Source organism: Hordeum vulgare, chromosome 1H (genome assembly GCF_904849725.1).
Source record: "Hordeum vulgare subsp. vulgare chromosome 1H, MorexV3_pseudomolecules_assembly, whole genome shotgun sequence".
In the NCBI taxonomy this organism is placed as follows: domain Eukaryota; kingdom Viridiplantae; phylum Streptophyta; class Magnoliopsida; order Poales; family Poaceae; genus Hordeum; species Hordeum vulgare.
In genome coordinates, this window is record NC_058518.1 from 59,377,056 (window position 1) to 59,388,229 (window position 11,174).

An 11,174-nucleotide genomic window follows, 5' to 3' on the forward strand; every position below is an offset into this window, starting at 1 on the left:
CGACAAAAATGATTCGAGATTTGGACGTATGGTTTAATAGATAAACATTTTGAAAATAACAAATTTACGAAAACGGGAAAATGCCTAGATTGCGAGAGGTGGCAGACATGCAATACGTCACTTATCACAACCTCACGAGGAGGTGGGAAGGATCTTTCGAAGGAGTACGCTTCAGTTAGTAATTTCGTATATCTTGCTTAAGCACGTATAGCTCTTGTTTCACCTCAAGCGCGTCTATAGGGCCGGGCCATTAACTAAGACTCGCTAGATCCGGTCGATCGACCTATTTTTTATTTTTATATATACATTTTTTAAGGGTTTTTTCATTGATTTTCTTTTTCTTTTCCACGATCTTGATTGGACAGGTTTTTTGCTTTTGTTTTGTGTTTTCGTTTCTCTTTATTTCTTTCTCTATTTTCTTCATTTTTTCTATGTTTTGTTTTGGGTGTCAGAATTTTCATCATTTTGTATTGCTTTCCTTCAGCTTACATTTCCTTATTTGGATAAGTTTTCTTTTTCTTTTATGGTTTTTATTGATTTTCTTTGTCTTTCTTGTTTCTTTCCCAATTTTCATCGAATTCCTTTTCATCATGTCAAATTTTCTGCAATGAAATTCAACATTTTTCATATACATCAATAACAAATTTCATATACAGTTTCAACATTTTAGAAACACAATATTAACATGTTTTAATACTCATAATTTTATACAGTTTTAACATTTAAAAATACATTAATAATTTATAAGAACATTTTTTGTATGTATTTAAATATTCTAGATATATATTTAATATTTTTTTAATAAAAGTATAATATTTTATTCTCAAGCATATGTTTTGATCTCTATTTTTTAATCGATGTTGTATATTTTTTGTATATATCAGTAATAATATGTATACACATAATTAACATTTTAAATCCATAATTAATATTTTTTGTAAATTAATATATTTATTTATACTTTTTCCTATACAGATTCGACTTTTTTTGTATACATCAGGCACATTGTTTTATACATGTTTAACATTTTTGAAATATATGATTTTTTTAATATTTATGTTTTGATTTCTATGTTTTCCATACATGTTATACAATGTTCTTAAATATAACAAATATATATTATTTAAAACTTATTCACATTTTTAATACATGATTAACATTTTTCCTTTTATGTTTCGATGTCAACTTTTTCTACATGTTGTACCTTTTATATAAACCTTGTAGATTTTTACACATGAGAAATATTTTATATACATGTTTTAACATTTTATGAATGCATTATTAATTTAATTTTCGTATTTATGTTTGGGTATCTATTATTTGCATACACATTGTACAATATTCATATACATTAGAGACATTCTTTTGTACATTTTTAATTTTTTTCAAATGCATCATTGATATTTTAAAAAATTCATGACAAATGGTTTGTGTAATATATATTATTGATAATATTAACCAATGTAAACAAAAGTGGAAAAAAGAAAGCAAACATCAAGAAATATATAGAGAAAAAATGAGTGGTTTATTGTAGGATCTGAAGTATGTCTAGTGGGGGTGATTAGACTATTTGACCAAATAAATACTTAGCATTTTTTCCAATTTTAGTTGTGGGCAAGTTTTAGCAGTTGTTGTAAGTCAAGCACACCCTACATATACAAGTCTAAGAGTGTGGCAACGGAAAGAATGACATGCACATATAAGTCGAGGGTAGGGATAGGAAGATCAAACGCAAAGGTCGACACGGTGAATTTTGGCGTGGTTCCGATAGATGGTGCTATCGTATGTCCACGTTGGTGGAGACTTGAACCCACGAAGGGTAACGGCCACGCGAGTCCACGAACGGCTCAACCAACGGAGGGCTCAACGGACGTAGGGTCCACGGAGAAGCAACCTTGTGTATTCCATCACGGTTTACATCCACTAAGGACTAGCCTCAGTCGGGGTAGATGTTCACGAAGTAGGCGATCTCCTTGCATGTACAAACTTCTTGGTTCAACTCCACAACACGAAGTAGAAGGCTCAAAAGCGACATCTAACCAATCTAGGAGGCACCACCCTCCAAAAGGTAATAGATGCAGTAGGACGATGAACTCCTTGCTCTTGTGCTTCAAAAGATAGTCTCCTTAACACTCAATTACAATCACATAGAATTGGCATGGGTAGAAGAGATTAATTGGGTGGAAAGCAACTTCGGGAGGCTAGATATCAAGTTTCAAATGGATGGATTGGAGTATCTGATCTCAACACATGAGTAAGTGGCTCTCTCTCAGAAAAATAGGTACGACAAGTGTATGTGTGTTTAGAGTGCTTCCCCTACAAATGAGAGGTGGTGGATGGGTATATATATGCATCTCCAAAAATCCAACCAGTACAACATTACTTCCTAACTCGATGAAACCAAAGTGAAACTCGATGAAATCGATTTGCACAAAATATGGCAACTTTCGAATTCTCGGTGAGACCGATATAGGAATCTCGGTGGCACACATATGATGAACTAGGGCAGTTTCCAAATCTCGGTGAGGCCGATTCCAAGACTCGGAAATTCCGATTCTTGAAAACGACATACCATAAACTTGGTCACTAGTTCCGATGGTACCGAATGGAATGTTGGTGGTACCGAGATTCTAGGGTTTGGCAAAGGTTCTATCTGGTAGAAAATGTTGGAAATATGGCCTAGAGGCAATAATAAATTAGTTATTATTATATTTCTTTGTTCATGATAATCGTTTATTATCCATGCTATAATTGTATTGATTGGAAACACAATACTTGTGTGGATACATAGACAAAACACTGTCCCTAGTAAGCCTTTAGTTGACTAGCTCGTTGATCAAAGATGGCCAAGGTTTCCTGGCCATAGGCAAGTGTTGTTACTTGATAACGGGATCACATCATTAGGAGAATCATGTGATGGACTAGACCCAAACTAATAGACGTAGCATGTTGATCGTGTCATTTTGTTGCTACTGTTTTCTGCGTGTCAAGTATTTGTTCCTATGACCATGAGATCATATAACTCACTGACACCGGAGGAATGCTTTGTGTGTATCAAACGTCGCAACGTAACTGGGTGACTATAAAGATGCTCTACAGGTATCTCCGAAGGTGTTAGTTGAGTTAGTATGGATCGAGACTGGGATTTGTCACTCCGTGTGACGGAGAGGTATCTCGGGGCCCACTCGGTAATACAACATCACACACAAGCCTTGCAAGCAATGTGACTTAGTGTAAGTTGCGGGATCTTGTATTACGGAACGAGTAAAGAGACTTGCCGGTAAACGAGATTGAAATAGGTATACGGATACTGACGATCAAATCTCGGGCAAGTAACATACCGAAGGACAAAGGGAATGACATACGTGATTATATGAATCCTTGGCACTGAGGTTCAAACGATAAGATCTTCGTAGAATATGTAGGATCCAATATGGGCATCCAGGTCCCGCTATTGGATATTGACCGAGGAGTCTCTCGGGTCATGTCTACATAGTTCTCGAACCCGCAGGGTCTGCACACTTAAGGTTCGACGTTGTTTTATGCGTATTTGAGTTATATGGTTGGTTACCGAATGTTGTTCGGAGTCCCGGATGGGATCACGGACGTCACGAGGGTTTCCGGAATGGTCCGGAGACGAAGATTGATATATAGGATGACCTCATTTGGTTACCGGAAAGTTTTCGGGCATTACCGGAGTGTACCGGGAGTGCCGGGAGGGGTGCCGGGGACCATCGGGAGGGGTGTCACGCCCCAAGGGGTCTCATGGGCTATGGGAAGAGATAAACCAGCCCCTAGTGGGCTGTAATAAGTTCCCACTAAGGCCCATAAGGTTTGAGAAGGGAAAAACACAAGGTGGAAAGAGTTTCCAAGTGGGAAGGTGGAATCCTACTCCAAGTAGGATTGGAGTAGGACTCCTCCACCTCAAATTTCGGCCAAACCTTGAGGGTTTGAGGCTGCCTCCTCCCCTCCCTCCCTCCTATATATACTGAGGTATTAGGGCTGATTTGAGACAACTTTGCTACGGCAGCCCGACCACATATCTCCACGGTTTTACCTCTAGATCGCGTTTCTGCGGAGCTCGGGCGGAGCCCTGCTGAGATAAGATCACCACCAACCTCCGGAGCGCCGTCACGCTGTCGGAGAACTCTTCTACCTCTCCGTATCTCTTGTTGGATCAAGAAGGCCGAGATCATCGTCGAGCTGTACGTGTGCTGAACGCGGAGGTGCCGTCCGTTCGGCACTAGATCGTGGGACTGATCGCGGGACGGTTCGCGGGGCGGATCGAGGGACGTGAGGACGTTCCACTACATCAACCGCGTTCACTAACGCTTCTGCTGTACGATCTACAAGGGTATGTAGATCGGAAATCCCCTCTCGTAGATGGACATCACCATGATAGGTCTTCGTGCGCGTAGGAAATTTTTTGTTTCCCATGCGACGTTCCCCAACAGTGGTATCAGAGCTAGGTTCATGCGTAGATGTCTTCTCGAGTAGAACACAAAAGTTTTTGTGGGCGGTGATGTGCATTTTGCTGCCCTCCTTAGTCTTTTCTTGATTCCGCGGTATTGTTGGATTGAAGCGGCTTGGACCGACATTACTCGTACGCTTACGAGAGACTGGTTTCATCGCTATGAGTAACCCCGTTGCTCAATGATGACTGGCAAGTGTCGGTTTCTCCAACTTTAGTTGAATCGGATTTGACCGAGGAGGTCCTTGGATGAGGTTAAATAGCAACTCATATATCTCCGTTGTGGTGTTTGCGTAAGTAAGATGCGATCCTACTAGATACCCATGGTCACCACGTAAAACACGCAACAACAAAATTAGAGGACGTCTAACTTGTTTTTGCAGGGTATGCTTGTGATATGATATGGCCAACGATGTGATGTGATATATTGGATGTATGAGATGATCATGTTGTAATAGATAATATCGACTTGCACGTCGATGGTACGGCAACCGGCAGGAGCCATAGGGTTGTCTTTATAACTAACGTTTGTGCTTGCAGATGCGTTTACTATTTTGCTAGGACGTAGCTTTAGTAGTAATAGCATGAGTAGCACGACAACCCCGATGGCGACACGTTGATGGAGATCATGGTGTGACGCCGGTGACAAGAAGATCGTGCCGGTGCTTTGGTGATGGAGATCAAGAAGCACGTGATGATGGCCATATCATGTCACTTATAAATTGCATGTGATGTTAATCCTTTTATGCACCTTATTTTGCTTAGAACGACGGTAGCATTATGAGGTGATCTCTCACTAAAATTTCAAGACGAAATTGTGTTCTCCCCGACTGTGCACCGTTGCTACAGTTCGTCGTTTCGAGAGACCACGTGATGATCGGGTGTGATAGACTCAACGTTCACATACAACGGGTGCAAAACAGTTGCACACGCGAAACACTCGGGTTAAGCTTGACGAGCCTAGCATGTGCAGACATGGCCTCGGAACACATGAGACCGAAAGGTCGAGCATGAATCGTATAGTTGATATGATTAGCATAGAGATGCTTACCACTGAAACTATTCTCGACTCACGTGATGATCGGACTTGAGATAGTGGATTTGGATCATGTACCACTCAAATGACTAGAGAGATGTACTTTTTGAGTGGGAGTTCTGAAGTAATATGATTAATTGAACTAATTGTCATGAACATAGTCTAATGGTCTTTGCGAATTACGATGTAGCTTGCGCTATAGCTCTACTGTTTTATATGATCCTAGAGAAAATTTAGTTGAAAGTTGATAGTAGCAAACTTTGCAGACTGAGTCTGTAAAACCGAGGATTGTCCTCGTTGCTGCATAGAAGTCTTATGTCCTTAATGCACCACTCGGTGTGCTGCACCTCGAGCGTCGTCTGTGGATGCTTTGAACATCCGACATACACGTTTCTGATGACTACACGATAGTTCAGTACAAAATACTTAATGGCTTAGAAGCAAGGCGCCGAAAACGTTGTAAAACGTCACGGAACATAAGTGATGTTCTAAAGAGATGAAATTGTGATTTCATGCTTGTGCCCTTGTTAAGAGGTACGAGACCTCCGACAAGATTCTTTGTCCACAAAGCACAGGAGAAAAGGCTCAATCGTTGAGCATGTGCTCAGATTGTCTGAGTACGACAATCGCTTGAACCAAGTGGGAGTTAATCTTCCAGATGAGATAGTGATAGTTCTCCAAAGTCACTGCCACCAAGCTGTGAGAGCTTCGTGATGAACTATAACATATCAAGGATACATACAATGATCCTTGAGCGATTCGCGATGTTTGACACTGCGAAAGTAGAAATCAAGAAGGAGCATCAATAGTTGATGGTTTGTAAAACCACTAAGTTTCAAGAAAGGCAAGGGCTAGAAGGGATACTTCGTGAAACGGCAAAACAATTGCTGCACTAATGAAGAGACCCAAGATTAAACCCAAACCCGAGACTAAGTGCTTCTGTAATGAGGGGAACAATCACTGAGGCGGAGCAACTCAAGATACTTGGTAGATAAGAAGGCTGGCAAAAGTCGAAAGAAGTGCATTTGATATACATGATGTTGATGTGTACTTTACTAGTACTCCTAGTAGCACGAGGGTATTGGATACCGGTTCGGTTGCTAAGTGATTAGTGACGCGAAATGAAAGCTACGGCATAAACGGAGACTAGCTAAAGGCGAGGCGACGATACGTGTTGGAAGTGTTTCCAAGATTGATATGATCAAACGTCGCACGCTCCCTCTACCATCGGGATTGGTGTTAAACCTAAATAATTGTTATTTGGTGCTTGCGTTAAGCATGAACATGATTGGATCGTGTTTATTGCAATACGATTATTCATTTAAAGAGAATAATGGTTACTCTATTTTCTTGAATAATCACCTTCAATGGTTTATTGAATCTCGATCGTAGTGTTACACATGGTCATGATATTGGTGCCAAAAGATACGAGTTGATGATGATAGTACCACTTACTTGTGGCACTGCCGCTTGAGTCATGTTAGTATAAATTGCATGAAGAGGCTCCATGCTGATGGATCTTTGTACTCACCTGATTTCGAATCACTAGTGACATGCGAATCATACCACATGAGCAAGGCCTTGTTTTCATTGAGATGAAATAAGATAGTAACTTGTTGGAAGTGATACATTTTGATGTATGCAGTCCAATGGGTGCTGAGGCACGCAGTGGATATCATTATGTTCTTACTTCAATGCCAATTTGAGTAGATACTAGAGTATTTGCTTAATGAATCACAAGTCTGAAATATTGAAAAGTTCAATTCTGTTTCAGAGTGAAATTCGTCGTAACAAGAGGATAAACTGTCTACGATATGATCATAGAAATGAATATCTGAGTTATGAGTTTTGGTACGCAGTTAAGACAATGTGGAAATTGTTTCGGAGTTCATGCCACCTAGAACATCATAGAGTGATGATGTGTCTGAACGTCATAGCCACGCACTATTTGGTATGGTGCATGCTATGATGTCTCTTATCGAATTGCCACTATCGTTTATGGGTTATGCATTAGAGACAACCGCATTCACTTTAAATAGGGCACCGCGTATTTCCGTTGAGATGACACAGTATAGACTGAGGTTTAGAGAAATCTAAACTGTCGTTTCTTGAAAGTTTGGGGATTCGACACTTATGTGAAAAAGTTTCAGTCTGATAAGCTCGAACCCAAAGCGGATAAATGCATCTTCATAGGATATCCAAAACAGTTGGGTACATCTCCTATCTCAGATCCGAAAGCAAAGTGTTTGTTTCTAGAAACAGATCCTTTCTCGAGGAAAGGTTTCTCTCGAAAGAATTGAGTGGGAGGGTGGTAGAACTTGATGAGGTTATTGAACCATCACTTCAACCAGTGTGTAGCAGGGCGCAGGAAGTTGTTCCTGTGGCGCCTACACCAATTGAAGTGAAAGCTGATGATGGTGATCATCGAGCATCGAATCAAGTTACTACAAACCTCATAGGTTGACAAGGTCGCGTACTACTGCAGAGTGGTACGGTAACCCTGTCTTGGAGGTCATGTTGTTGAGCAACAGTGAACCTACGAGTTATGAAGAAAGCAATGGTGGGCCCGGATTCCGACAAATGGCTGGAGGCCACGAAATCCGAGAGAGGATCCATGTATGAAAACAAAGTGTAGACTTTGGAAGAACTACTTGATGGTCGTAGGACTATTGAGTAAAGATGGATCTTTAAAAGGAAGACAGACGACGATGGTGATAAGTCACTATTAAGAAAAGCTCGACTTGTCGCAAAGATGTTTCCGACAAGATCAAACAATTGACTATGATGAGACTTTCTCACTCGTAGCGATGTTGAAAGTCTGTTAGAATTATGTTAGTAGTTGCTGCATTATTTATGAAATATTGCACATAGGATGTCAAAACATTGTTTCCTCTACGGTCTCCTTGAGAAAACATTGTATGTGATACAACCAAGATGTTTTGTCGATCCTAAAGATACTAGCAGGTATGCAAGCTCCAGCGATCCTTAAATGGACTGGTGCAAGCATCTCGGAGTTGGAATATACACTTTGATGAGATGATCAAGGATTTTGGGTTTGTACAAGGTTTATGAGAAACTTGTATTTCCAAAGAAGTGAGTGGGAGCACTATAGAATTTCTGATAAGTATATGTGGTTGACATATTGTGGATCAGAAGTAATGTAGAATTTCTGTAAAGCATACAAGGTTGTTTGAAAGGAGTTTTCAAAGGAATACCTGGATTGAGCTACTTGAACGTTGAGCATCAAAGATCTATGGAGATAGATCGAAAGCGCTTAATGGAAGTTTCAACAAGATGCATGCCTTGACAAGTTTTCAAGGAGTTCAAAATAGATCAGCAAAGAAGGAGTTCTTGGTTGCCTTGTAAGGTGTGAATTTGAATAAGACTCAAAACCCGACCACGGCAGAATAAAGAGAATAGACGTAGGTCGTCTTCTATGCCTTAGCCGTAGACTCTAAAGTATGCCATGCTGAGTACCGCACCTGATGTGTGCCTTGCAGCAACTCTGTTGAGAGGTACAGAGAGTGATCCATGATTGAATCACTAGCAGCGGTCAAAATTTATCCTTAGTAACTAAATAGACTAAGGAATTTTTCTCGATTATGGAGGTGGTTAAAGAGTTCGTCGTAAAGGGTTACGTCGATGTAAGCTTTGACACTAATCCGAATAACTATGAGTAGTGGAACGGATTCGTATAGTAGAGTAGATATTTGGCGCATTTCCGAATAGCTCGTAGTAGCAGCATCTATAAGATGACATAAAGATTTGTAAAGAACGCATGGATCTGAAAGTTTCAGAACCGTTGACTAAAACCTCTCTCACGAGCAAGACGTGATCAGACCCCATAACTATATGGGTGTTGGATTCGTTGGAATCACATAGTGATGTGAACTAGATTATTGACTCTAGTGCAAGTGGGAGACTGTTGGAAATATGGCCTAGAGGCAATAATAAATTAGTTATTATTATATTTCTTTGTTCATGATAATCGTTTATTATCCATGCTATAATTGTATTGATTGGAAACACAATACTTGTGTGGATACATAGACAAAACACTGTCCCTAGTAAGCCTCTAGTTGACTAGCTCGTTGATCAAAGATGGCCAAGGTTTCCTGGCCATAGGCAAGTGTTGTTACTTGATAACGGGATCACATCATTAGGAGAATCATGTGATGGACTAGACCCAAACTAATAGACGTAGCATGTTGATCGTGTCATTTTGTTGCTACTGTTTTCTGCGTGTCAAGTATTTGTTCCTATGACCATGAGATCATATAACTCACTGACACCGGAGGAATGCTTTGTGTGTATCAAACGTCGCAACGTAACTGGGTGACTATAAAGATGCTCTACAGGTATCTCCGAAGGTGTTAGTTGAGTTAGTATGGATCGAGACTGGGATTTGTCACTCCGTGTGACGGAGAGGTATCTCGGGGCCCACTCGGTAATACAACATCACACACAAGCCTTGCAAGCAATGTGACTTAGTGTAAGTTGCGGGATCTTGTATTACGGAACGAGTAAAGAGACTTGCCGGTAAACGAGATTGAAATAGGTATACGGATACTGACGATCAAATCTCGGGCAAGTAACATACCGAAGGACAAAGGGAATGACATACGTGATTATATGAATCCTTGGCACTGAGGTTCAAACGATAAGATCTTCGTAGAATATGTAGGATCCAATATGGGCATCCAGGTCCCGCTATTGGATATTGACCGAGGAGTCTCTCGGGTCATGTCTACATAGTTCTCGAACCCGCAGGGTCTGCACACTTAAGGTTCGACGTTGTTTTATGCGTATTTGAGTTATATGGTTGGTTACCGAATGTTGTTCGGAGTCCCGGATGGGATCACGGACGTCACGAGGGTTTCCGGAATGGTCCGGAGACGAAGATTGATATATAGGATGACCTCATTTGGTTACCGGAAAGTTTTCGGGCATTACCGGAGTGTACCGGGAGTGCCGGGAGGGGTGCCGGGGACCATCGGGAGGGGTGTCACGCCCCAAGGGGTCTCATGGGCTATGGGAAGAGATAAACCAGCCCCTAGTGGGCTGTAATAAGTTCCCACTAAGGCCCATAAGGTTTGAGAAGGGAAAAACACAAGGTGGAAAGAGTTTCCAAGTGGGAAGGTGGAATCCTACTCCAAGTAGGATTGGAGTAGGACTCCTCCACCTCAAATTTCGGCCAAACCTTGAGGGTTTGAGGCTGCCTCCTCCCCTCCCTCCCTCCTATATATACTAAGGTATTAGGGCTGATTTGAGACAACTTTGCTACGGCAGCCCGACCACATATCTCCACGGTTTTACCTCTAGATCGCGTTTCTGCGGAGCTCGGGCGGAGCCCTGCTGAGATAAGATCACCACCAACCTCCGGAGCACCGTCACGCTGTCGGAGAACTCTTCTACCTCTCCGTCTCTCTTGTTGGATCAAGAAGGCCGAGATCATCGTCGAGCTGTACGTGTGCTGAACGCGGAGGTGCCGTCCGTTCGGCACTAGATCGTGGGACTGATCGCGGGACGGTTCGCGGGGCGGATCGAGGGACGTGAGGACGTTCCACTACATCAACCGTGTTCACTAACGCTTCTGCTGTGCGATCTACAAGGGTACGTAGATCGGAAATCCCCTCTCGTAGATGGACATCACCATGATAGGTCTTC